The 25,540-nt window shown below is 58.3% G+C and overlaps 1 protein-coding gene and 2 long non-coding RNA genes across 3 annotated transcripts in view; 1 reads left to right on the top strand and 2 right to left on the bottom strand.

Moving 5' to 3' along the window:
* The window catches only part of LOC132660981 (uncharacterized), a 292,245-nt gene extending 267,280 nt beyond the window's left edge, over nt 1-24,965 (top strand). The window contains exon 8 of the long non-coding RNA XR_013550037.2: nt 24,696-24,965. This is a non-coding gene — a long non-coding RNA (uncharacterized LOC132660981). The remainder of the gene's footprint in view (nt 1-24,695) is intronic.
* The window catches only part of NECTIN1 (nectin cell adhesion molecule 1), a 59,818-nt gene that overhangs the window by 19,334 nt on the left and 14,944 nt on the right, over nt 1-25,540 (bottom strand). The window lies entirely within an intron of this gene.
* On the bottom strand, nt 2,877-5,716 carry LOC132660982 (uncharacterized). Its single transcript, XR_013550039.2, has 2 exons — nt 5,501-5,716; nt 2,877-3,862 (listed from the first exon to the last, which is right to left on the bottom strand). It is a non-coding gene; the product is annotated as an uncharacterized LOC132660982 (long non-coding RNA).

Below are 25,540 nucleotides of genomic sequence, written 5' to 3'. Positions count from 1 at the left end.
AGGGCCCAGGCTGCATCTCTACCCTCGGACTCCCCCGCCATGCCCGGGACGGGGTCCAGGGTGTCCCCAGGTCAGAGGGCACAGAAGCATCAACTGACCCGGTCCTTGTCCCCACACCCCTAGCCATCCCTCGCTGGGGCTCAGTGCCCCTGCCTCCTGCACGCAGGTGCTCTGCCTGGTGGGTGTGGGCCCTGGGGGACCCTGTCTGGGAGCAATGCCTGCTGGGATGGCTCCAGGTGTCCTGGGGCCTTGAGTCCCCACTGCATCCACCTTGCCGGCAGAGGTGATAACATCCCATGATCCCACAGTCAGGGCTAATTGCTACTGTCCAAACCCAGGCGCCTCTGCCCCTTCATTTGGGGTCACAGAAATTGCCGATGTTTTCTTCTTCTTGGCTGATGCCCCCCCCACCCCAACCCCCGACTCCCCGACACAGAGTTGGTTAATGATGGGCTGTGGGGCTGGCGCCGGAGCCTTGGGCGGGTGAGTGCAGTGCGTGGGAGAGGAGGGGGCGCGGCAGCCTGGGAAAAGCAGGAGAAGGAGCCCAGGATCTTCCAGACGGGCTGGGCCAGCCCAATCCCCAGCAGCATGAAAGCCGGGAAGCCCCGGGGTTGTGGTGACGGCGCTGGGGGCTGCTCTGGCAAGTCCCGTCTCTCTGAAACCTAGCAGGACAGGTTGGGGGACAGGGATGAATCAGGGAACTGCGTTTTGTCTTTTCCCACCGAGGAGCAAGTGGCCAGGGACATCTGGATCTCTCCAACAGGCCAGTTTCACATTGGCTACCCCCTCCCCAAGGCCCAGGGCAAGGCCAGTCCCGAGCAGCACCTCTTGGCTCTGCCCCTCTCCATCTCTAGCCTTCTGGTTCCACCTTTTGGTCCCCTCTGTACCACTCACCCTTTACCTGTCACACTCCCTCTGGCCAGGCGGTGGGGAGGAAGGGTACATATCGGAGATCAGGAGAGAAGTCTCTGGTCCCCACTACTTGGTTACGGTTTTCTAGATGGCCTTAGGTAGGTAGGCCAGTTCCCCTCCCTGGCCTCAGTGTCCCTTTCTTTAAAATGAGAGTGTTGGGACCCCATGACCCCGGAAGACTATACTTTGGACATAACCTGTCTGGCCCTCTCTCTGCCCTACCTGTGCACCTTCCCTGGACCAGACTCTGGACTGTTTCTACCAAGTGGCTGCTCCACCTCTGTATACTGCCCAGCTCCTCCAGGAAGGCCTCCCAGATCGACTGGGATGCCAGGCAAATCCAGGCTACACGCACAGGGTTCTTCCGCGTCCGCGCGAGCACAGCGGGAATTCATCTTTGTTCTCTATCCCCACTGGCCCCAATCCAGACTCCCCCTGAGCCCCCTCCCGCCAGCGCAGCCCCTTCCCTGCCCCCCCACCTCCAGCAGAGTCTCACTTCCTTATCTTCTCAACACTCCTGGGCCACGACTGCAGCCCAGCTAAGCAAATCCCAAACCCTTCCCTTTGCCCCTTAGCACCCACCATCTCGCTCCTCCTGCCTTGTCCCCTCCTTCTTCCCAAGACCTGCCCCGGTGCAGGCCACAGTCACTGCTTACCCGGCCACTGTAGCATGACGCCAAGCCTACGTAACTGCCTCCAGGCCTTCCCCTAACCCGTTGGCCACTTTTTTTATTTTAATGTTTTTATTTATTTTTGCGAGAGACAGCTTGGGCAGGGGAGGGGCAGAGAGAGAGAGAGAGAGAGAGAATCCCAAGCGGGCTCTGTGTTGCCAGCACGGAGCCCGAGGCGGGGCTTGAAGCCACCAACCGTGAGATCGTGACCTGAGCAGAAACCAAGAAAGAGCTGGATGCTTAACCAACTGAGCCACCCAGGTGACCCCGCTGGCCACTTTCTAAATCTGGAATCCTTTTCTGTTTAAAATCCTTCCATGGTTTCCTGCAGCCCCCGGGATCAAGTCCAAAGCCCTTTTGGGCTCTGGACCTCATCTTGGGCGTCAGAGCCTGCAGCCACCTCCTCTCCCTCCTCTCTCTCTCCTGCCATATGGAACAATACCATCCATTCCCTGCCCTGTTACTCCCTCTGCTGAAAGCACATACCCCATTTCCCTGCCTCGGTCCTCTTCATCCGTACTCAATGAGCTGAGCCTTGACTTTGAGGAGGTGGCTTCCTGGGGCACACCCCCTGCCCCCGAGTGGGGTAGTCCAGCAGCCCGAGGGCCCAGTACCTGCACACACATCCATCACAGCATCTCCCCGGCTGAGGGCAAAGGCCGGGGCTTCAGCCAGTGCCTGGCATACAATAGGGTAAGGGGGCCCCGAGCAGCTGGTGAAGGCTGCAAGCCAGATGGGGCTCCAGACCAGGCTCGGCAGGTAGGGCGGGAGGAAAGAGATGGGAGGTGAGGCCTCCTGGCTGCACCGAGGGCCAGCAGGTCAGGGCCGGAATCTTCTCCCTGACTGGAGCCGGGAAGCTGCACCCCAAAAGGTAGAGGTCCGCCTGACCTCTTGCCTCCCCACAGCGTCGCATCCTCTGCCGGCTTCCCAGTTGTCACTTCTTGCTTCCTTCCCTCTCTCCTCTGTCCCACTTCCTAGCACCCAGCCCCACTCCCTTCCTCACTCTAGACCAGAGGTGAAAAATATTCTTCTCACCCAAGCAAGCTGCAGCCGGAGGCCCTGCTCCCAAGGTCTTCGCCCTGCGAGGCCTACACCACCCGCCCCCCGCACCCCCCCGCCCCTCCGGTGCCATTCCCTTCCCAACACACGGCCTGGGTTTCTCCTGGCCTGGCCTTTTGAGGCCTCGAAGGCCTGGCTCTAAGTCTGGGGTTTCCACGGGTCCCATCTCCGCAGCCCACACCGACCGCGTCCACCCCACCTGCACAGACGACACGTCTCACAACAGACGCCCACGGCGGCCAGGGCTCCCCTCAGCGAGGGTGCGTCTTTAATGCCGTATTTTGGGGAGCGTAGGCGGCAGCCTCTTCAGAAGGCTCGTGTGGGGGTGGGAGAGGCTGGGGGCTGCCTGAAAACAGAGGGAGAATTCCCTGGGCCTCCCCAGAAGAACCTCTTAAAGTCTCAGTATCAACATATGCATTGTCTCAGTCCTGTGGGTTCTGTGCCGATGTTCACCACCTGTTTGGAAGTGGAAATCTCTAGATGTGCCTCTTGCCAGGAGGGACCTGTCTGACCACCCCGGTGCCCAGCCCTGCCCACGAGCCGTCCGGCTCCAGTCAGCTGTCTGCACCCGAGGCTGGGGGCTCGGCCGGTGCCGAGAGGGGACCGAGAATGTACCTGCCTCTGTGCGGGTACATTCTGAGAGGGAAGGGTTGGGTGGGAGACTGACAGGGAAGGGGTTAAGAGGACGGTGGCGGGGGCGTAGAAGGTCAGTCATCCATGAGCACCGAGCTGGAGTTCAGATGGGCCCGGGCTTGTACATGCGACTCACTGGCTGGGTGACTGAGCAAGCGTCAACCTCTCTGTGCCTCAGTTTTCTCATGCAAGAAGTGGGAATAATTAATACTGCCGTTGCCTAGGGTTGACGTGACGATTAAGTGAGATAATTCATACACGCTCTCAGTGCGGCGCTGGGCACGTAGTTATGCTGCATAAAGGGCCATATTATTGTTATTACAGTCTCAGGGGAAGAAGCTGCCCAGAAATCAGGTAGGCTGGCTTCCATTCTGCTTCTGCTAACCGCCGGGAGATCTTGCGCAAGTCCTTGCTATGGCGAGGCCACTGCCCCCGAGCAGAGGTCCTCGACCTCCGCACCGTTGACGTTTGGGGCCTGATGATTCTTTGTTGCAGGGCTGACCTGTGTTTGGTGCCACCGCTGGCCTCTGCCTACCCTTCCTCCGTCGTGGCAACCGAAAGTATCTCGAGAAGGTGCCAAATGTTCCCTACGGGGCAAAAGGACTGTCCTAGAGGAGAGGGCATGGAGCTCGGGCAGGGGTGCTGGCGTGAGTGAGGGATGTGCAGGGCAGACCCACGCCAGCCAGGGCAGGAGGGTAGGGGCGGGTGGGCTCTCTGGAGGGGAAGTATCCTGCGTCCTGGGACAGAGGGTCCAGAGGTGGATCAGAGCAGGGGTGCAGGCCTTCCGGTGTGGAGAGCCTGCCGTCAGCTCTGTAGGAGGAGGAGTGTGAGGTGTGTGTTTGGGGAAGACAGGTGGAGAGGACTGGAGGCCCCGGGGAGCCTCGGAGCTGACTGCCCCGTGCTGTCAGAACATGGGTTACAGAATGGCACGTTCTCAGAGGACAGATCAGGAGAGACGCAGACAGTGGAAGTGTGGCTGGAAGCCTTGGGTAGGGAGGCGGGGAGGCTGCGGAGACCAGGGCGTGTGTTTCTGAGAGCAGAAACGAGGTCAGGCAGCGTCTTCCTCCGGCTGGTAAACCGCTATCATTTCGGAAGGTTTGCACCTCATTTGGTTCCTGCTTAAGTGAAATCCACAACATGTGTTCCCTGCATTAGTGGAGTGTTTGTGCTTAATTAGTGGCAAATTCTTTCATATTAAAGTCATTAAGTTTTGCCGTTTGCTCTTCTCACCCCGGGCCTGGCTCTCTTCTGTCTTTCCTTTTAATGCAGGCGGCCTGACTACAGGTTGTTCAGTTTCTCGGCCTCGGGAGGCATGCACGCGCATGTGCACATCCTTCCCCCCCCCCCCCCCCCCCCCCCCCCCGCCGCGGGCATTCGGACCCTCCAGCATCAGCCCTTGTGCCCGTCCCACCCTGGGCTGGCATTTGTAGCTCCCAGCACCTCCGTCCCGTGCCAGGTTCCTCCATGTGGGCCGCCAGCTCTGCCTCCTGCCCCTGGGGGCTCCTCCTAGGGCTGGACTGGCAGGGGCCTTCCAGACTTCTGGGTACGGGCCGGGGCACAGCAGCTGGTGGGGAAATGAGCCCAAGCCCACAGCAAGGCCTTGGTCTCAGCGGTCCCTCGTGCTGAAACGCGGGACCTCCGTGAAGATGCCCGTAGCCACCGCATGGTGGTGATGCCATTCGGGCCCAAGACAACCTCCTCACCTGCTTCTGAGGCAGCCCTAAGAAGGTGCCTGCTACAGGTCCTGAACCTGTTTCATTTCTGGGCAGGACTCACTGGTCTGGACAGTGGAGCTGTCTCAGAAATCCAGGCTACGTCTGGGTAGCACCCCAGTGGGGCCTGGGGCTGACTGGATCCCAACACGGGTGAGCGGAACTTAGGGAAAAGGGAAGGGAGTGTCTTTTAATGGCCCTTCTGTCACATTCACAACCTCCCTACTGCTCTGGCTCAGACACCGCCTCTAATTCCGGTTCTCTCCCCAGTCTGAGGCTCAAGTGAAAATGAACATTTCTCTTCCAAATATAAGCCACAGGTGCTGAATCCCTCGAGCCCTTCCAGCCTCTCTGATGACACTGTACCCACCCCGCCGCTAGCCCTGAGAAGCAGCCTCCCCAGCCGCAACGTAAACCCCAACACCAGCCCCGGCCCAATCCCAAAGTCAACACCAAACCAGACCCTGAGACCTGGGTTATCGTATCGCCCTACCCCTGGTGGTAAGCTCTTACTGGTTTCAACCACAGGAAGAAGTGGAACGCGACGTGTGGCTGCCATTTCAACCCTAATCTCAATTCACCCCTGGTCTGGACTCAGCCTCAGCTTGGGGGCACCCCAGGAGGAAGGAAGTCTGGCTCACAGTTTTGTTTTCTTTTCCCATCTGACAGTCTTCCCTTTTGGCGTAGCCAGAGGAAGTGGGGTCTTCAAAGGGTCCTGACGTCACAATGAAGGGAGAGGCTGGCTGAGGTTGAAGGCCTCCCCTGGGTGGGTGGGTCTGCTTGACGGGAGGGGGGCACTGGGCTTCCCATGCCATCTCGCTCTCCCACCATGCCACCTGCAGCTGGGCCATGTAGACATGGGCAGTCCCTGGAGAAAAGCCTGCCCTGGGCTGTCCCTTCCCCAGCGCCCAGGAGGCTGAAAGAGGTGGTGGGTGGGCACTCACTTTCTAGTTTGTCCTGAGCATTTCAGCCTCAGCTCTTACTCTAGCAGTAGGACCCAACGCCTCCCCGAAGCCCAGCCTTCTCACCCACAAAATAGGCCCAAAGCAAGGCCACCTTGTTTGGCTGAGGAAGGAGGGAGGGCATCTGTATAAAAGGACTTCCTTGGTCCTGGGGCCTCCGGGGACACCGCCTGCCTGGCCTCCCTGGGCTGCCGGCCTCAGGCTGTCACCTTGCCTCCTTCCTCAGCATTGAAATCATCACCCTCTTCTTGGCAAAATGCTGAGGGGAGCGGGTCCCTACCGTTGCCACGGCCTGTCCTCTTCCTGCCCCACGGGGCAGGGCTATAGGGGATGAGGGGACCCATGAGGCAGGAGGTGAAAACCCCAAGACCCAGCCATTCCCCTCAGCACCCCTGTCACTGGGAGTGTCAGAGTTTTTAATAGAGGGGGGTTGTCTCGCCCATGCTCTTCCCCCCCCCCGCCCGCCACCCCGCCATCCCTTTGCCCAACATAAATCTATCAGGAGCCGCGCCCAGTCCCGCTTCCAGCTCAGACTTGTTGGGGTTTCAGGAGTCACTGGGTAGGGGCCCGGCATGCCAAGACCTGTTTCCTGTCCTGCCTTGCAGAAAGAGTGAGCACGTAGGCAGTGGGGCATGGCGCCCAGCTGGAGGGGTGCAGCCCAGCCTCCTGGCCACCCGCTTCCCCTCGCTCCCCTCCTTCCCCCTCCTGCCCATTCTCATGCCCTCTTTGCCATGCCCACCACACTGCTCAGAATGGTCCCCGGAAGCCCAGGGGCGGCTGGTGGCAGAGGTGTGTGTGTTGTGGGGGGGGAGGGGGTTCACATTCTGCCATGTCTGAGAAGGGTGCTGCCTGCCACCTTCAGCTGCCCCAAGATTGGGTGCTTAGCAGCACAAGCCAGGGGTCTCACATGCTCCCATCCCTCCCCAGGAGAGAAAGTACAGAAGGATGATGTTCCCTGCCAGGCCCTTGCCAATGATTGGCAACAACAGTTAACACATGTGTATAACTTATCTGTGCCAGGCCCAGGCCTGAGTGTTTACTTATATTAACTCACTTAATCCTCATAACCACTCCGGAGCTGGGTAGTCTTATTGTCTCCATTTCAGAGATGAGGAAACAGAGAGGTCAAGTAACCTGCCTAAGGTCACACTGTCTATGAAGCCGATTCCACGCATGCGGTCTCCACGAGGCTCAGTTCAGGGAGAGGCTACGCTCTTCACCATGACACGGGCTGCCCTTGGCCTTCCTTTCTTCCCTTCCTGGGGAGACGAGTGGCCCACACACACCCGCAAGCCCCAGAATCACGGGAAAGGGTGGGACTTGATGCACGGGACCCTTGCCGATTGGGAGCCAAGGTGATGGGGTTCTTTGTTGGGAGGGCAGACGGCACCCCCTCTATTCCCACCCGTCAGGACCACAGGGCTGGCTGGGACCGGGGCCTTCCTAGCCAATGAGATGTTACTGGAAGCCTGAAACACATAAAACCATCATTCTCCCCTTGTTCCCTTTCCCTTCCGGCTCAGGAGTTACAAAACTTGACCCCTAGTCTAAACTCTGCCAATCTCTGGCTATGGGTCTTCCTCCTTCTGTTCCTGGGATTCTCCACATGGGAGATGGAAGGGTCACATCCTCCCTCATTGCCTCTGGGGCCTTGGGACGACCAGGTGTGGATGCCAAAGCTCTGGAAATTCGAATGATGGCCACCGCTGATGATGTGTCAGGCGTTTACATATATTATCTCACTTGGTCTTCATGGCCAGCCCACAAGAGGAGTCCCCTCAGCCCCAGGGTCAAAGAGGAGAGTGACTGCCAACGTCTGTCCTTTCCCCAAACCCCAGAAATGTGGGGTTCTGCTACTCTTCTCATTTTTCATCCCTGCTCCTCCTACCTGGCATGCGTTGCCCACCTACTCTGGGTAGTTAACTACCCTGAAGCCCAGGAAGTGGTCAGCAGGTGCTCAGGAAAAATCGGCAGAGATTCTTCACCCCCCTCCCTGAGCAGGGGACTGGAGGCCTGGAGGGGGTACTGTGGGGTCCACTCGGTGCCCAAGGTGAGCGTAGAGCACGGACAGAGAGCTCCCAGCCAGCTCCACTGGCGGGCTTCCCACCAGAGGCTGCCGGGATAGCATGTCAAATTAGCTTAATGAGCGAGGCCCCAGCTTTAATTGGGGCCCTCTGCTTTGCTGTGCTGTCTCCTGCTTTCATTTTTAATGCTGGGAAAGGGTGGGTTTTCTTTCTCGCGCCTGTGCGTTTTCACCCTGGCTAATGGCTCCTCGCTCCGAAAGGCCCCTACAATGCTAATTGGGTTTAATTACTGGGGTAATTAATGATTCTATTGGAAAACTGAAATGTCGTGGGTGAATTCTGTGTGTAAATAGACAGGAAAGTCAAAGGGACAGAGGGATGCAGAATGAGACCCCCGGGAGAGACTGGGGGTGACGGGAGAGGCCAGGCGGAGAATCCTTCGGCTGGTGGTGGGGACCACCTAGCCCAAGAGCTCCCCCGTTCGTGGATGAGGAAACAGAGGTGCAGAGAAAAGCAACGCAACCGAGATCGCCAAGGGGTTGGTGGGGATGGAGGCAGGAGGAGCTGGCGGAGCTGGGCCCTGGAAGAACAGGGGTGGGAACGTGTGACTTGAGCCTCCGAAGGTTCAATAATGTGATAATGGACGTGAGCGTGCCTGGGGAACAGCTATCAGCCCGACGCCGGCCCATGGAAACATACTGTGGTTGTGTCTGGTTGCAGTGACAAAGGCCCTGCCTCTGGGTCAGTAGGGAAGCAAAGAGCTCATCAAGCCCGGAGGCAGCCACGCGTAGAAAGGAGTAGTGGTGGGCGGGTCGTGGAAGGCCCTGGAAGGCCACCGCCTCTACACCACTTCTGGATGTGCATCTTTCCCCCTCTCTGTTCCTTAGGGACAGAACCGGGTGGGGCGTCTCTTGAGGTATCTCCTGTATCTTTCCTGCTTGGCTCGGACCCACGAGCCTGATCCCGAAGGGTTGGGGAGGAGGTACAGATAGAGAAGACATCTGCCCCTTGAACTTCACGGTGGCCTGTAGGTTTGGCACCTTGCTGGGGAGGGAGGGGACTGGGGTTGGAATGGGAGACGAGAAGCGGGTGGGAGAGGACCGGATGCCTGGGGGGTGGCTACCCGGCCCCCACTGTAGGGTGAGCCCACGTGCCCCACGGCCTGGAGGACGCCTGTATGTCGGGGGCCCTGAATCCAAGCTGTCCAGCAGCCAAGTGGGCACCTCACCCTCCCAGGGCCCCACTACACCAGTCACCTCTTTGCATCCCGTGGACCCCGTGCTCTGAGTTTCCAGAACACAGTCCTTGACCTCCCGATCCTTACTACGGCTTGGCTGGGAGGTCAGGCCCCCACCTTTTCCTATCTGGGATCCAGGCACTAATAGCACTGAAAGGAGCCAACCTTTAATGAGCACTCACTATCTACGTGGTATTGTGAAGCACTGAACCTCCTCTCATCCTCACGAAAATCCTCCAAGAGAGGTCTTCCTGTTACTGCCAGGAAACTTGAGACTCAGGCTGGCGAAGGGTCCAACCACAGCCACACTGTTAAATGGGTCTGAATACAGACCTGACCTTGTCGCACAGGTCCTAGCTCTCCGCTGCCCTGGGGGGACGTCTGAGATGGATCGGAGCTACTGATCAGCCTTCACAGTCTGTCTCTGCCTGTGCTCCTGGCTTCTCTGCTGTCCTTCCCACGTCCCCGCCCTCCACATTGGCCGCCATAGAAAACTTGCACCCACACTGCCACCAGCTCTGTGCCCAGGTTCCCACACAGCAGCTCTTGGGGGCACAGTGCTGGGCTTTGCCAGAGATGGGTCATCTCTGAAGCCCCAGCATCCCTGCTCGGGATGGGGCCTCCACCTGTGTTTGTTCAACGACCTGAGCCAGGCTAGTCAAATCTCAGAGAGCACACTCGGGGGACGTGGGGCTCGGTCGACTTCTCCAGTCCTTGGGATTCTTTAATCAAGACTTCTTAGGAAGCTCACGATCAAAGGAGGAGCAGACTCCCTGGAGAATGCCATGATTATTTGTGAAAAGGAAGGCTTCTCTGTAAGAGAAGGGCTGAGAGGCCCACGTGTGGGAGAAGCATCCAACTCCTTCTCCCCCAGTGGGAGGTGGGAGGCCCCCTTCCTCTGCTCTCCAGTCTGGTCTGCCAAGGCCAAATCCCATCGCTCTGCTCTTCTAGCCCCCTTTACCCTGATGATCCTAGCTTCTGGAATGATTCAGGGAAGGGGGGGCCACCCATTTCACAGATGTCCAAGTGAGGTGACTTACTGAGGCTATGCAGTCAATTAACTGAGAAGCCAAGGACAGAATCTGAGTCTCTTGCCCCTTCTTTTACTTTCCTGGTCCCAAAGGGATGAGGAAGGCAGGAGGAATTGCCCCTGGCCAAGTGAGGGCTTCTGGGTAGCAGTCTTTGGAAGGCAGGTTGGCCTGAGTGAAGGTGAGATGGGCGCCCCCCCTTGCCCCCCCCCCCCCCACTAGGCCTCAGCAGCCCCAGGCTGGGTCCTGGCTGGGTGCAATCAGGAGGTGCTCTGGAGTTCACCCCGGCCTGCTCCCTTGCGGAGGGGGTGGAGGAGGGAGGGAAGCCTAAAGAAGCAGGTCAGAGCAAATCCTCCCCACATGCCCCACCCCCACTGAGGGCGGGCAGAGCGGGAGCCTGTAGGACCAGAATTCAGGCGCCCTGTCCTGACACGTCCCAGGGAAACAGCTTGACTGGGAAGTGAGGGAGTGAGTTAAGGGGTTGGGGGGCTGAGAAAGTGAGGGGGAAGGACAGGGAGGGGCAGGCAGGGGGCTGGGTGGTCTGTCCCACCTCAGGGGACACGGGGACCAAGGCTGGCAGGAGGTAGGGAAAGGGTGGGCTTGGTGGGGGTGGGTGGGGGAAATGAAGAGTGTTGGCTCAGCGGGTCTTTGGCCCAAGGCCCCTGCCTCCCCGGTCGGTCGCAGGCTCAGACAGGTCCGGAAGGCAGGGCTGCTGGCTGCAGAGAGGGGCAAGGTGGGAAGCAGTATCTAGTCTCATTGTCTGGGGAAGAATCAGGACAACGAGCTACAATCAACCTCTGGCAGGCAGAGGTGGGGGGCTGCCTACTCTCCTATCTCCCTCCCTGCCTCCCACCAGGCCTGCCGACTCTGGGTGCGCAGTGGGCAGCGGGGCGGGGGGGGGGGGGGCCCAAGGCCAGCGCCCACAGTGGATGTGGGAGGTGGGGGCGGGATTAGGGCGGGGAGACACTTTGAACTCAAGAAAGACTGGTGGGAACTGGTTCTTGACTCAAGGCAGAGAAAGGGGGCGGTGGGGGGGCGGGAATGGCCAGGCTTGTGCTTTTTTTTTTTTTTCTTTTATGAGATGTGGACTCAAGCAATTAAAAATCTGCATTTTGTTCTACACAACCTGCCTTGCTGTGTCTCTCCGTCTTTGCTCTATCTAGCTCTGGCCCTCTCAGAATGGCCGCAGTCGCCGTTGGCCTTCAAAGTGATGAGACCAACTGAGTGCGTCCCCAAGGTTTTACAAGGCTCAGTTCCCCCTCCGTGTAGGTTCCCTCATCCCTAAAAAGAAATACTGGTGGGCAAAATTTGTGCTTTCTGCCTCTCAGAATTCTAGCAGCAAGTTATATTATTTCCACCGATGTTGACTGAACACCTCTTATGTACCAGGCATTGGGAAGTGTTTCCTGCTTAGGGTCTCATAGTACTTCACTTCCATCCTTTGGAGCAAGTATTGATATTCCCACTTTACAGAGGAGAAAACTGAGGCCCAGTGGTGGAGAGCTTTGCCAAGTCGCAAAGCCAGAAAGTGGTCCGTCCGGACTTGAGCTGCAGCCTTCTGGCTTCTGTGCACTGTACTTCCTTTCGGAATGAGAACGCCCTCTGTTTTTCTGTCTGCTCAGTTACAGCCTCTCCTAAGCAGATTCCAGCTTTCTAGGCATGCAGTGCCTAACTCAGAGCCCAAACTGGCTGACATTCACAGGTCCTCTGCGGACTTGCTTAAGAGAACAGGGTGAGTTTCCCCGGAGGACAGGGTGGGCATCAGAGGTTGAAGACCCGCCCGGTCTGGGTTTCCTCCCAGCCCATTCTGGAAGCAGGGAAGGGAAAGGGAGTGAGACTGGGGTTTTGGAGTAGCTGAGCTCTCACGGTGGAGTCGACGAGTGCCTGGACAGGTAGCTGGGGACCACACCTGCCCAGGCCCTGCCCTACCCTGCCCAACATGCTGCCCCAGGCACCACCAGCTGGCAAGGGCTACCAAATGGACTTGGGCAAGAAAGCGTGTCCTTGGAAAGGCGACACTGTGCTTGACCCCCTGGGCCAGGCGGTAGCAGCAGAGGCATGTCCAGCCAGAGCTGGGGGCCTGAGCCTCTGAACTGCCCAAGCAGAGGTTAGAGAGAGGGGCTGTCATAGACTACTCTCTGTCCCTGGCAAGGTTTTACCCTAAAAACCTTCACCCAGGTGACTAAATAAATCTTTCCCCCTTCTTTTAAGGTCTTCATAGTAGGAGATCCTACCCTTTCCTACTGGGGAAACTGCTAAAATGTTCTACACCCTTCACTGATGGAGAAGTTCTTCCTGATGTCTGTCTTCAATTGCTTTTGTTGCAACGGAAGCAGACTCTGTCCTGTGGTATTCTTGGGCCTCTTGAACCCGGTACCAGAGCTAGAGATCAAGCAGGCCCTCCTTTTAAGGAGAGAAGAGGAAGAGTAAGGAGGGGACGTATGCGGCAGACAGACCTGGGCTGGGCTCTTCCAAGCACTGGTAATGAGCCTCAGTGAGCCTGTTTCCTCATCTGTAAAATGGACTTAATATTTAAAAAAATGACTATAAGCAGTCAATGAAATAACGTATATACATGGTGGGTGTGACACAGAGTAATTGATCAGGACGTGGCAGCTGGTATGCAGATACTTTGAGGTCATGGACAGAGCCCATAAGCTGAGATCCTTCCTGAAGACTGGAGCAGACCGTTTCCAGCACCCCAAAGGCCAAGGCTACCCCCACATGCCTGGATCCTGGAAGCTACCTGTGTCCTCCTGCAGAAGAATGAGCAGCCTCAGAGCTCCACACCAAGTCTCAGCACAATTGCTTTCCCCCCCCAGATCAGCATCCTTACTCTGGCCTATCGTGCCTGGCCTGGTCCTGGGGTCCTATGGCAAGGGGGGAACCAGAAATGCTCTGCAGGGCACCCCAGTATGTTCCTGCAGAGGGTTAGTGGCAGTGCCCCTGTGCCTCTGCCAGCTGGCCTCCTGAGCGGGTGCCAGCACAGACCCGTATTCACACCTCGGCCCTGAGGATGCAGAAGAAAGAAGGACTAGAGGTTCTAGACGTTTGACGTGGGTGGAGGGCCTTCCTCCAACCTCCTCCCCCAGTTCTAGGAGTCTAAGAGCGTTCTGAGTGTCCTTATGGGAATTCTGGGACTCCTTCACCCGTCTGGCCAGCAGATGCCAACTCTGCCAGCTCCTCCCTACCACCCCAAGCCAGCCACACCCAGCTGAGTCCTGGAGAGCAGAGGCCCCCGTCCGAGCTGCCCGCCCTCCGGGCCTGGCTAGAGTAGTCACAGGATGGCTGGGAGGGCCCCATTCCGCCAGCTCGCCCTGCTTCCTCATTACCCACAAACGTGCGAGGGAACGTGGCAGGAGCCTGGGGTAGGGCCTTTTGAGAGACACTGGGCGGACTCACTGGGCACTGGCTTGCGCGGCTCAGGAGCTGCTTAGCGTGACCTTCCGGGGCAAGCGCTAGGAGACAGCTGAGGAAGAGGAGGCTCGGCGGCACTCGGGCACTCAGGCACTCAGGCACGGTCAGTCAGTGGTGGAGTGGTGGAGTCAGGATGAAAACCCAGGTCTGCCCCCTGGCTTGCCCCTCCCCCACAAGGCTTCCAGAATGAGGAGACCTCAAGACCAAACCCAGAGTGGCCACCCCCAGCACCCCTGCTCTTCCCTAGCACCTCTGCTCTTACAGGCTTGTTGAAGACATCGAAAAAGACCAACTCTGCAGAGAGGGCTGAGTGGCCAGACCAGAGGTGCCCAGCTACTACCGGTCCATGATATGGGGACACGGGACGGGACTCTGTCCCCCGTGGGGGTGGGCCGCCCCCCGAGAGCTTTGCCAGGGGTCCTGGAGGGGGTGGGGGCAGTGACTCGCCCCCAGACCCGCGCCCTGCGGTCCGGCCACATTGGCGAATGTCCTATCCCGCAGGGGCATTGCACCGTCTGGCCACCGCCAGGTCCTCAGCCTGTTTTTGGCTCTGAGGGTCCCTGATGTGACAAATTCATTTTGTTTTGATGTCATAGCCCAAGCAGTAACACCTAGTTCCTGAAAGGCGCCTGGGCTGGGAGTCGGGGGGAGTCCTGGGTTCTAATCCCGGTGCTGCCACGGGCCAGTGAAGCGTGCGACTTGCTTCGTGTGGGCCTCAGTTTCCTCATTTAAATGTAGGAGCTAGTCAGTTCAGGCTTCCTGCAGGTTCCTTCGGGCGTGGCTGGCCTGGGAGTCTCTGCTCCGTAGCCAGCCCCCAGCGGGCTGCAGGTGCAGAAAGCAACAGGCTCAGGGGCCTCAGGGGGACGCTGCTGGGTGGGGGTGTTCACCTCCGTGTGTTCCCAGGGGCCCCGGGAGGGAGGGGGCTGCAGGTTGGCAGCAGTGGAACCTTTGGGACGCTATCGCTGCACAACAGGACAGAGAACAGACTGGATTTTGCAATTCTCCGAGGCGTTGCAAACAAGGTGTGGCTGGTCCTCAAGGGCTTCTCATGCGCCTGGTGTGGAGGGGTGTTTCTGGGAGCTGGTTACTCGCTGAAATGGCAGGGCTGGGCCCTGTTCTGGGACAGGGGTGGGTGTCTAAGGGAAGCCACCAACTCCACAGAACGAATGCAGGCTCTTGCCCAAGCCGAGGGGCAGCCTGCAGAAGTGCCCGAGCTTTGGTAGCTGGGGAGGCCCCTGGGCTGGAGACCTTGAACTCACACCCAGGAAATGAGGCGTCTGTTAGTAAGTGAGACTCCGGCAGTGAGTCAGGTGTCGGGTCCCCGCAGAGCCCAGGGACAGGGGTGGGTGGCTCAGGCCTGGAAACGGAGCTCTTGCCCAGCTGGGCTCTGATCCCATCTCCGCAGCGATTTGCTGTGTGGTCTCAATAAGGTACCTAACCACTCTGTGCTTCCTTTCTGTCACCTGTGAAACAGGAATACTGGTGACGGCTCTTAACACCTCCTGAGATTATCGTTAGGTGGCCTTTGAATACGAAGGAACTCGGAGACCTTTGCAGTGCCCGAGCTCTGTCTCTCAAAACAGCATCGAAGGCTGACCGCACCGGGCACTTACTGCCTCCCACTCTCCTGACACCCGGGGGTCAGGGGGCTGGGGGGAGGCAGGCCCTGACTCGGCTTCACCGATAAGGTACTGGAAGCTCAGAGGGGTGAAGTAATGAGACCTGGCGCTGGGGTTTCTGGGGCTCCAGCCCTCACTGGTGCCATCCCCGACGGGACCCAGGGAAGCGGACGAGATGACTTTGTGGACCTTGAGGCCCAAAGTCTGGCCTCTTACAGACTCCTCCCTTCCTCCTGCTCAGGGGGGCATCTGGAGAGGAGACGAATCTGGGGGAGATGTTAATTAGTTCTGACAAATTAATAAAGAAAGCCTAATTTATTCTCCGGATCTAATTTCCTTCCCCGTGCTTTATTTTCCTGCCCAACAAGCTGCTGCTCGGGAAATGGTGGCGGCGGCGGGGTCATCTGAAGACGGGTCCGGCCCAAATCAACCTGCCTCCTCCTCGCTGGCCACCCCGCGCCACCCCGCCCCTCCCCGGACATTAAGCTGTCAAGCCACTCCCAATTATCTCCCTCCATGCCCGCCGGCTCCAGGGGCGACAGTGGTAGCAAGCTGGCGTTGACTCATTCTGTCACCGGCCTGCCCTGCTTCGGGAAAATGCAATTTAATGAAGTCCGATGGCAGGGCTGGGGCAGACAGGGTCCCAGGAAGAGGGTGGCGCTAGCTTGCGGACGGCGGATAGCCTCCTCTCTCCGTGGGGCGGGGTCTTCGATCCGCCTGACATTATGTCATTTTCAGCGCCCAGCCAAATACCAGCGGGAGGGGTCATTCCTCTAGGTTCCTCTGCCTCCACTCACCCCTTCTGCGGCTCTGAGCAGCCAAGGCATTGACCTTCTCCACGAGGGCCTCCACCTCCCCCGGCTGCCTGTTTTAATAGCGTATGGTCATGACAGCTCGGAAATTCTTCCCGCTGTTTAATCTTGATCCCTTTCGCTGAAAGGCAAGTGCATTTCCCCATGCCTTTTGATACGGAATCTGGGAGAGGGTCAGCCACTGCCAGAAACCACCAGGCCAGTCCGGGGTTGGGGAAAGAGGCCGTGCGTGAATTGGCAGGCCAGCTCTGGTGCCGGAAGGAAGCGGGTCTTCCCTTTGGATTTGGGTTCGCTTGGGCTCGGCCCTGCCTTTTGCACGCTCCCGGTCCTGCCTCGTCAGTGGCATTTGCTCCTCCTGAGCAGGAGGAAGGGAGGAGTCTGTGAGAGGCCAGACCTTGGGCCTCAAGGTCCACAGAGTCATCTCGTCCGCTTCCCTGGGTCCCGTCGGGGATGGCACACAGACCGGTGTGTTTTCTGGTGGGGTAGCAGAGAGGTCCCAGCTCCAGGCTCCTGGGTTCAAAGTCCGGCTCTGCCGGTGGCTTGCTGTGTGACTTTAGACTTTCCGTTCCGGTTTCCTCACGTGTACAAACGGAATGGCAGTAGTAACTTCCTCTTGGTTGTTGGGAAGATTAGCACCCTCACCTGTTAAGACCCCCTTGTGGCGCGTTCCCGCCGGGGCCATCATCGTCTTTGGCCATCGCTACACCCGGAAGACCTTGTTCACTGTCCGTCCCCCACTGGGCCGGGGCTCTGGGAGAACCCTGATGGCGCCCGCCTGCTCAAGCTGGACCCCAGCGCCCCGCCAGGGCCTGCACTCAGCCCCTCAGTCTCTAGAAGTCGATTGATATATGGCGTGACTGGGAGGCCACGGTGTCTGGGACTGAGACAGTTTCGAGAAGTGCTCCTGGCAGGGACAGAGGGGGCCGGCTCGGATCGTAAGCCTCTCCTGCCTGGCTCCATTCTGGGTCCCACATGCAGGAGGCCCAAAAGTAGTTGGGAAGGACTTTCCCACTGGTGGCCAAAGGGACAGAGAAATGTCTTACGGTAAAGGCAGTTAGACATCTCTAGACCTCAGAGACCGGCCGGCCCCTGGGAAGTCACAGCACCCCATTCTTTTGTGCCCTTCCTGGCCTCGGAGGGCCTTGGACTTGACCACGTGGTGGAGGACAGCTATGGGCCCTGCTTGCATCCACCGTGCGCCAAGGATGGGCCAGAAGAGCCTGGACAGGACCGACTGATCCGACCCTCGTGCTGTACAGACAAGGATACAGGGGCTGGACAGTGCCAGGGTGACCTGGCCGGCAGGTGGCTGAGGCAGGACTCCTAACTCTGAGGCTCTTTCCCCCGCTCACAAACAAACAGAAAGCAAACCTGCTTTCTGTCTGATTCCCACATTTGATTCCCGTCACCCTGGATTACTGTGAAAGTAACTTCCCCGTCCAGTGCTCCAATTGAGGTCCCAAAAAGGATCGATCACGTACGGTGCAAGACGTTCACAATGCCAGGTTAAAGAAATGTGCACTTGGCTCTTCCAGACTGTCCACTCCACTGCGTCCATGCCTCTTCTCCAAGACCAGTCGCTGCCTCCCCCCGACCCCCCCCCCCCCCCCCGCCCCGGACGCTACTCCTTCAGGAAGCCTGCCCCTATGAGTGCCACCAGCTCCTGGCTCGGGGACCCTGCCTTAGCACCCAGTGGAAGGAGCACCTCTGGTGGCTCACCCAAGGCCACACGGCTGGCATTTTTGGTTGCCATCTTGTTTCTGCACGCGCACTGGCGGGCAGGGCTGTCTCCCTCCTCCCTCTGGATCTTTCCCGGGACCACCCCAGTTGTTTCTGGAGATGGAGAGGGCCCAGGGCTGTAAGAGAAGGGCTTCCGGGGACAAGAGGGCTGTCCTCAGTGTAAAAATAGGTCCCTTGGGCCCTCCCAGCTTCCACCTCCCCATCTATAATTTGGTTTACTGAGCACCGTGAGGGCTCACTGAAGGTCTGACTCTCCTCCTTGGGGTAAGGGCAGGCCCCGGAGGTGCTGAGAATACCCCTGCCACACGCCCAGCCAGGTGGACGGACGCAGGGACAGGGCTAAAGATTCAGCTGTGACTGTGTGCAGGGAGGGAGGGGAGAAGGGCGGGAGGGGACCCAGCTGAGCCGGGACAGGGGCAGCTGGCGGTCAGCAGGAGCCAGGCCAAGACCCAGACTGCCCTTGGCTGTGAACGGAGAGCTACTCCCAGGACAAGTCAGTGTGCATCCCTGGCCCGGTGTCAGACCCGAGGCTGGGGCCGGGCTCGGACATTCTCCCACTCACAGCCTGGTGGGAGCTTCTGTGGCAAATGTGGACAGCACCGTCTAAGAGCCTGCTGCTCAAGGTGGGGTTCTCCCAGAACTTTCCGCAAATGTAAAACAGGGATGACCACCCTGACCTCTGGAGGCTGCAAGGGGATGAGGTTGTGAGCCCTCGGTGGATGCTACAAAGTAGGAAGAGTGGCCCTGGCAGGGGACAGGGCGGCATGGCTGGTCAGGGTCAGCTCCCGGAGCAGGCTGTGGAGAGCGGGATTTTCAAGGAGAATGTGTGTGTGTGTGTGTGTGTGTGTGTGTGTGTGTGTGTGTGTGCGCACAGAGGACTACTGAAGATGAAGGGTGGCCAGGAAGGCCTCATTGCGAGAGGCGACATTTGAGCCAAGAGCCAAGTACCAACCATGTGTCTGCCTTGGAGAACATTCCAGGTGCAGAGGCCTGAGGTGGGAGTGCGCCTGGGAAGTCATCTGGCCCAGGTGGCTGGAAGGGAGGGAGGCAGGGAGGCTACCGCAATCACCTGGGACAGCTCAGCAGCCCCTGCAGAGTTGGGGAGGGACAGCCAAGGCCCCAGGGGGTGTGGCAGGGCGGGCACCCGGGTCTCAGGGGCCCACCTCTCCCACCTCTCCGGGTGAGGCAGCTGGCGGCTCACCCCTACCTGCAGACAAGCTGGCCTCCCATCCAGGGCCTGAAAGGGAGGTGGGAGGGGCAGGGGTGAGGAGAAAGCCCTCCACAAAACCATGGCCTTGAGCCAGGACAACAGAGATGCTTGTTCTCCTTTATTTATGATAGTTGTTGGGAGAAATAAAGCCAGCACCCTCCCCTTCCACCTTTCCCTTCCGTCCCACCTCTTCCCTGGGCACAGGCTTTCCTCTGACACACAGAGATCAAATAACTTTTCACTCAAAGGGAAAGATATTATCTCCCCTTACAATTCAGCACCAACACGAGCACACCGACATCCCCAGATTAAAAGGCAATTAGGCAGCTTTGTTTCTGCAGGGGCAGAAGGTCTGCTTGGCACCCTCCTTGGGAACTGGATGCCACCGTGGGGAGGGCCAGCGGCTCCGGTGACTCCCCGTGGAGAAGGCTGCTGGCCTCGGCTGGGTCCTACCCCTGGCCCGGCCCCCAGCCCCTCACCGGCCCCCCCGGGGGAGCACCACTGTAGCTTTTCTCTGCACACCCTTGCCCTTGGAGAGTGAAGGCTGTGTTTGTGATCCACCGGCCACCCCCAATATGATGGCTTTCGAGCCCATTTCACACGGCCTGGACCCGCCCCCGTCAGCATTCCCAATCTTTTGGAAACGACGTAAAAGACAAGGAGGGAAGGGGCCTCGGCTCCTTCACTTGGTTGGCTGTGCTGATAAGCGCACGTGGGGGTTAAGGCCCACACGGCCCCTTCAGAGCATCTATGTCCCAGCTCATCGAATCCTTGGAGTCGGTGGTGTTACCCCGCTTTCATGCTCAGTTGGTCAACATTCAGAGGGGCAGAAACTGAGGGTCAGAGAAGCGGACTAGGATGTCCAAGGCACAAAGCTAGGATGTGGCAGGCAACCCCAGTCCACCCCTGCCCTTCAACTCCTCCCCGTGGGGCTGGCTGAGGAAGGGGAGGGTTTTAAAACCCATCGTTCGCCTTCCAGTAGTTTCCATGTGCGGAGGACAGCCACCCTTGCCAGCTGGGGTGGTCAGGGAAAGTCCGTCCGTCCTTAAGTGGCCCTTGAAGGACGGGGAGGTTTTCATCAGAGACAGGTGCATAGGTCACCATGCTCAGCTCGTCGTAAAGCTCCCTGGGCAACTGGGGTCCCGTTCATCCCACCAGCCTGAGCTTCACCCAGCCCTCCCCCTCCCCCATGCCAGGCTCTCTCCTCCAGGATATTTTAGGCTCTGCCTTGCCTCTGGGCCTTTGCACAAGCTGTTGCGTCTGCTGGGGTACCTTCCTCTCCTGTACCCGCCGCTCTCCTTTTCTAGCTAAGGGTCGCCCTCTGCTCTCTTTTGCTGCCCCTCCCCCACTCGGCCTCCACCCTTTTGCCAAACTTTCCACCCCATCTCCCATGCTAGTGATGACCCAGGCGCCCCGCTCCGCAAAGGCTTTCTAACTCAGGGAAGGACACCTCCCAGCCTTCTGTCACCTTGAGCATCCACACGAAGGCAGCTCTCAGACCCAGCCACACCCAGCCAGTCTTTGCTACGTCAGGATGCCGAAACCTCCCCTCCTTCCGGGTCCTTCTCCGGGGTCACCTCTCCCAGATGAACTCTACCGGCTCTGGCTTTCCTAGTTCCCTCGCCTTTATCTCTCAAGTGTTACCGAGTGTATACTCGGAGTCAAGCACCGGGCCAGCTTCCCTTGGGTGGAGGTGACAGCCATGGTGGCTGATGGTAAGAGGTGGGAGGATGGATAGAGGGACGAGAAAGGATAAGGCATTTTCTTTTTCTCCAGAGGCTCTGTCTAGCAGGGAACCCAGGCGTGCAAACAAATAATTCTCGAGTTAAGTGCTATGTTTCGTTTGTTTTTTGAAGTACGAACCAAAAGCGATGGGAGTCCAAGAGGAAAAGCGATTCTGAGGGGGATGCAGGGATCGGAGGAGAGGGAGGTTTTTAGCTGGGTCTTGCAGGGTAAGCAGGAGCCCCTCGGAGAGAGAAGAGGGAGCAGGAACAGGACAGCGTCTTTTACAGCCTGAATGTCGCTGAGCATTGGCTCCTGGTGCAGAGGTGAATGGGGCGGGAGATGGGCGCTGGTTTAAAGAGGGCTCTGTAGGCGACAAGAGTCTGCACGTCACCCTGTAGCAACTGGGGGGCTGCCGACACTCTCTAAGCAGGGTGGTGACACAGAAGCAGGCACATGGAATGTACAGTGAAAGACATCGGCCACCAAAAGGCCACACGGTGTGATTCCATTTATAGGAAATGTCCAGAACAGGAAAATCCATAGGCGCAGAAGTAGATTAGTGGTTGCCAGGGGTTGGAAGAATGGATGGTGGGGGGCTGGATACCACCACTGCCCCGACGGACCCAGGCTGGCCACTGGGAGACCCTCGGCAAGGCTGCAGCACCCTCAAATGTAGAGGTCCCCGCTCAGCACAGCTGCTCCGAGCAACGACCTTCTGCAGGGTGCAGGCCACTGGAGAGATCCCGGGACCACCCCCCCCATCTGGGGCAGGCTCCCCGTCTCCCTATGCTCAAGAGGTGTGGCTGGCACCTTTCGCCTGGGACCTGAGCGACAGACAGGTCACCTGACAAGCCACAGCACTTAATTTTGAAGACAGGCAGGTCCCCCGGTAATAGAGCAGGCAGGGAAGCGGCTTTGCCATAGACGGAGAAATTAGGGCAGAAAATAACACCGTGAAAACGGAACTGTCCAGAAATAGGAGAGAGGGAGCCTTACTCACATCCCAGTGTGTCAGGGCCTGTCTGAGCTCCTGGGAGCCCAGGGACAACCAGTTTCTCTGCTGGGCTCTGAGCTCTTTTATGGGCCACGTACTTGGTGGGGCCCACTCTGCACCAGGGGTAGAGGGAGACCCCTGGGGAGCAAGGTGCTCTGACAGAGTCCTTTGTGTGTGGTCCTGAGCGACTATAACAGGGCTGTGAGGGAGCACTCACCCCCGAGGTTGGGAAGCAAAGGACCCCATTCTCAAAGCCCTGTCACCTAGAAGGTCTGGGGACTCGGGTTCCCTGGACACCGGCATTGGGGAAGGGGGGAGACGGATCAGCCATCACAAGTGGGTTGAAATTTCTGATGCTTGTACAGTGGTGTGTGTGTGTGTGTGTGTGTGTGTGTGTGGTCCTTGGTTGAAGATTTTGACACTCGGATGGGGTGAGGAAGAGGTCTGGAGGGAGGGGTGGCTGAAGCTTGAAACTATAGGAAAACCTGCAGGCTTTCACGTCTCCAGGTTTTCCTTCTGGTCCCAGGGCGGGCAGAGGGCAGGACCGGCCCCCCTCCCACCCCCCACCCCGGTCTGCACGGGGGCAAGTGCTTGTGAATGGAAGCCGGAGGAAGCCCAAAGCAGCCTGGGAAAGGAAGGTGATGCCCTCCCGACTCCCTGGTGGGCAGTAGCTTTATTCTTACTCTGGGCTTGGGGGCGAGGGCAGGGCAGAGAGGAGAAGGCGAGGCGGAGCAGGTGTGAGGGGGAGGGCCTCAGTGATTTTTCCCAGCATCCCCTAGGCCACTTCTCTCACTACAAACCTCAGTCTCAAGCCACTTGGTTGTCATGGAAACAGGCGGAATAGAACAGATGGTCTCCACTAGCCAAATTCCAATTAAACCGGGCAGAGATGGATGGAGAAAGGGGTGTATGCGACTAGGCCACAGAGGGCTCTGTCCCCCAACCCAGCCTGCCCGCCCTGGGCTCCCCAAGGATGGACAGGAAGCCCCCGATCCCTTCCGGCAGATCAGGGACTGGGGTCAGAAGGACGTTCTGGGAGGTGGGTGGAGAAAGCTGGCCGGAGGAGGGTCCCCACTCAGTCCCCTCTAACCTCACCCCTTGGCAAAGGTTGAGGGAATGCCGCCTTGGAGAGGGGCACTACCGGGGGGTGGGGGTGGGGACACACATTTAAATCTACAGAAACGCTGGAACAGAGATGCACGCGCACATGTACACCCAAACATCCACGTGCAACGAAACAGTGCTGCACACGTATACGTGCGCATGTCCGTGCACACGCACACGCACAGAAACTCATGAGGGCACGCGCAGAAAGGTTACGCAAAGCCATTAATCAGAGACACGCTTAGAATAGTACAAAGAAAATGCTCTGGAAAATAAAGTAAGCAATTTATTTCAATTTATTTAATAAACATGTATTAAGAAAGTAGGAATTGCAAGCACACACACACACACACACACACACACACACACACACACGTGCATGCACGACATGGTCCCAGGCTCAAGGACACAGGAAATATTAACCACTAACGCGATCAATGTGCTATGGCAAGAATGCTCGAAAGTGCCATGACGATACTGGGGGGGAAATGATGAATTGGGGGCAGGGGATTCTTGCCAGGCCACGAAGCAAGGCCCGCCAAGCAGAGGGACAGCAAGAGCAAAGGCCTGGTGGGGTGAAAGGTGAGAAGCAGCGAGCAGAGGGCACGAGCTCAGCGTGAGTGGGGTCTGGACGCCACACACGGACACACCTGCCAGCACGCACCTGCCTGCGGAAGCACACAGCCACGCCCGACTTCACACACGCAGCCACAGCGCCCTCCGGTCCCCCCAGGGCTCGATGCCCAGGAGATACTTAGCAAATGTGAACGCCACGAGAAAAGATGCTTTTGTTTGCCGCAAACAACATGAGGTGGGTATGGGAGGTGTCAGGAAGGAGAACGGGAAGCGTCGGAAGTTTGCACATCTTGGCTACGGGGGTTACGCAAAGTGCCAACAACACGGAGAGGTGCGCAGAAGAAGGAAACCTCATCGTCGCTTACTAGGGGCTGAGAAGGAGGGAAGCCAGCCAGCTCCCATCGGTTTACTGTACGTTTAGGGAGCATCTACTGTGTACAAGGCACCGAGCTAAGGCCTGCAGAGATCTTAAGGCTGAGCCCTCTCCTTCAAAGGGCTCAGTGTCTGGGGCGAGGGGAGGAGAGAAAGTACGAGACCATGCAGGAGGTTCTGGCTACAGTGAGACCCCGGACCAGTGGTTCTCACCTGGGGTGCCTCTGCCTCCCAGGGGACGTTTAGCAATGTCTAAAGGCATTTTTTAAGTGTCACGCAGTGGGGGGTGAGGGAGGACACTGCTGGCTTCTACTGGGTAGAGACCGAACGTCCTACAGTGCACAGGATAGTCCCACATAAAAAGGAATTATCTGGCCCCAAACGTCCAGATAGTGCTGGTTGGGGCTGAGAAACCCCGACGTGGACCATGGGGTCTGTACTTAAGTCACTAGCACTGGGGAGCTTGAGAGAGCTTCAGACAGAGCAGGGCTGTGACACATCACACTTCTTGCTCTGACAGGGGTGTGCGGGCTCCCCAGGAATGGGGAGAGGCCCCCAGGATGTCTCAGAGGGTGGTGGTTGTGGACGGGGGAGGGGCCGCTTCAGCCACTCCTACTCAGACTCCAGGTCTCAGCCTCAAGGTCACTGCTCCAGGGCCCAGATTAGGGCCCCACCCCCACCCCATGTCCCCTTCAGAGCCCCGTGCCTAGTTTACTCACTCGGGAAATTCTCTGCACTGCTCTGTGCATCTCTGTGCCCAGAGAACAGGAATGGCACCTGTTTGGAGTGCTGGACCTCCCTACCAGCTCCCGCAAAGGATTGAAACAGGTGGGAGAGGTTCCTCTTTCCCACCTCCCCATCCCCTGACCACACGCCTTATAAAAACAGGTCTCAAGGAACTGTTCCGGCACCCATCGGGTGGGATAGCACCAAGGATCCGGATGGAGGAGGAGGCCTGGAAACCCACACGGCCCAACAGCAAGTTTTCTAGCAGTTGGAGATGAAAATGTCGCCCCAAAGCCCAAGCTCAAGGACGCGTGGCCCCCTCTCCCCCTCACCCTGAACCTCCAATCCTGTTTCCACTTGGGGAGTCACCTGGTCTTCAAGTGCCCCCTGAGGCACATTAGCCTTTCAATAAAGCCTTGAACCTCTGTTTGAGCTGCTGAAAGCACTTTGTCTTGACACAAGGGACCTGGCACCTATAGATAAACATCTGTTGACTAACTGACCTCACCTAAAGGATTAGGGAAGCATTACCCACAGGGTCACCCCAGGACCCTGCCTGGCCAGCGGCAAGGTCAGCCAAGTGAGTCAACAGAGGCCAGGGGCCCTGCTAAGGAGATGCCTTCTGGGGTGGTCGTGGGGCCCGCCCTCCCAGCAGGAAATATCTAGGGGCATCCAAAGAGCCTGTGGGGGGAGGCTGGCTAAAACAGGCCACTAATCTCTCTTGAAGATTAAATACCACACTGGCTCCAGGGACCAGAAACCAGCTGGGGGGGAGGGGACAGGGGGGAGGTGGCGGCCCGGGGCAGGGGCGGAGGTGGGGGCTTCTTTTTCAGAGGCCTGGGCAGAGCCTAGAAGGTGGGGGTGGGGGAGCTGAAATTGGGGGAAAAACACCAATGATTAACCAGAGCTACTAATTATTAACCAGCTAGACTCTTGGACTTGAGTGCCCCATTTCTGGCTTCACCCCTTCACCGGTGTTGAATCCCAAGCATCCCTAGATCCCCCGC

The sequence above is a fragment of the Panthera onca genome, chromosome D1 (genome assembly GCF_046562875.1).
Source record: "Panthera onca isolate mPanOnc1 chromosome D1, mPanOnc1 haplotype 2, whole genome shotgun sequence".
Classification (NCBI taxonomy): domain Eukaryota; kingdom Metazoa; phylum Chordata; class Mammalia; order Carnivora; family Felidae; genus Panthera; species Panthera onca.
The sequence above is the reverse complement of the archived record's forward strand: the minus strand, read 5'-3'. Positions and strand labels throughout refer to the sequence as shown.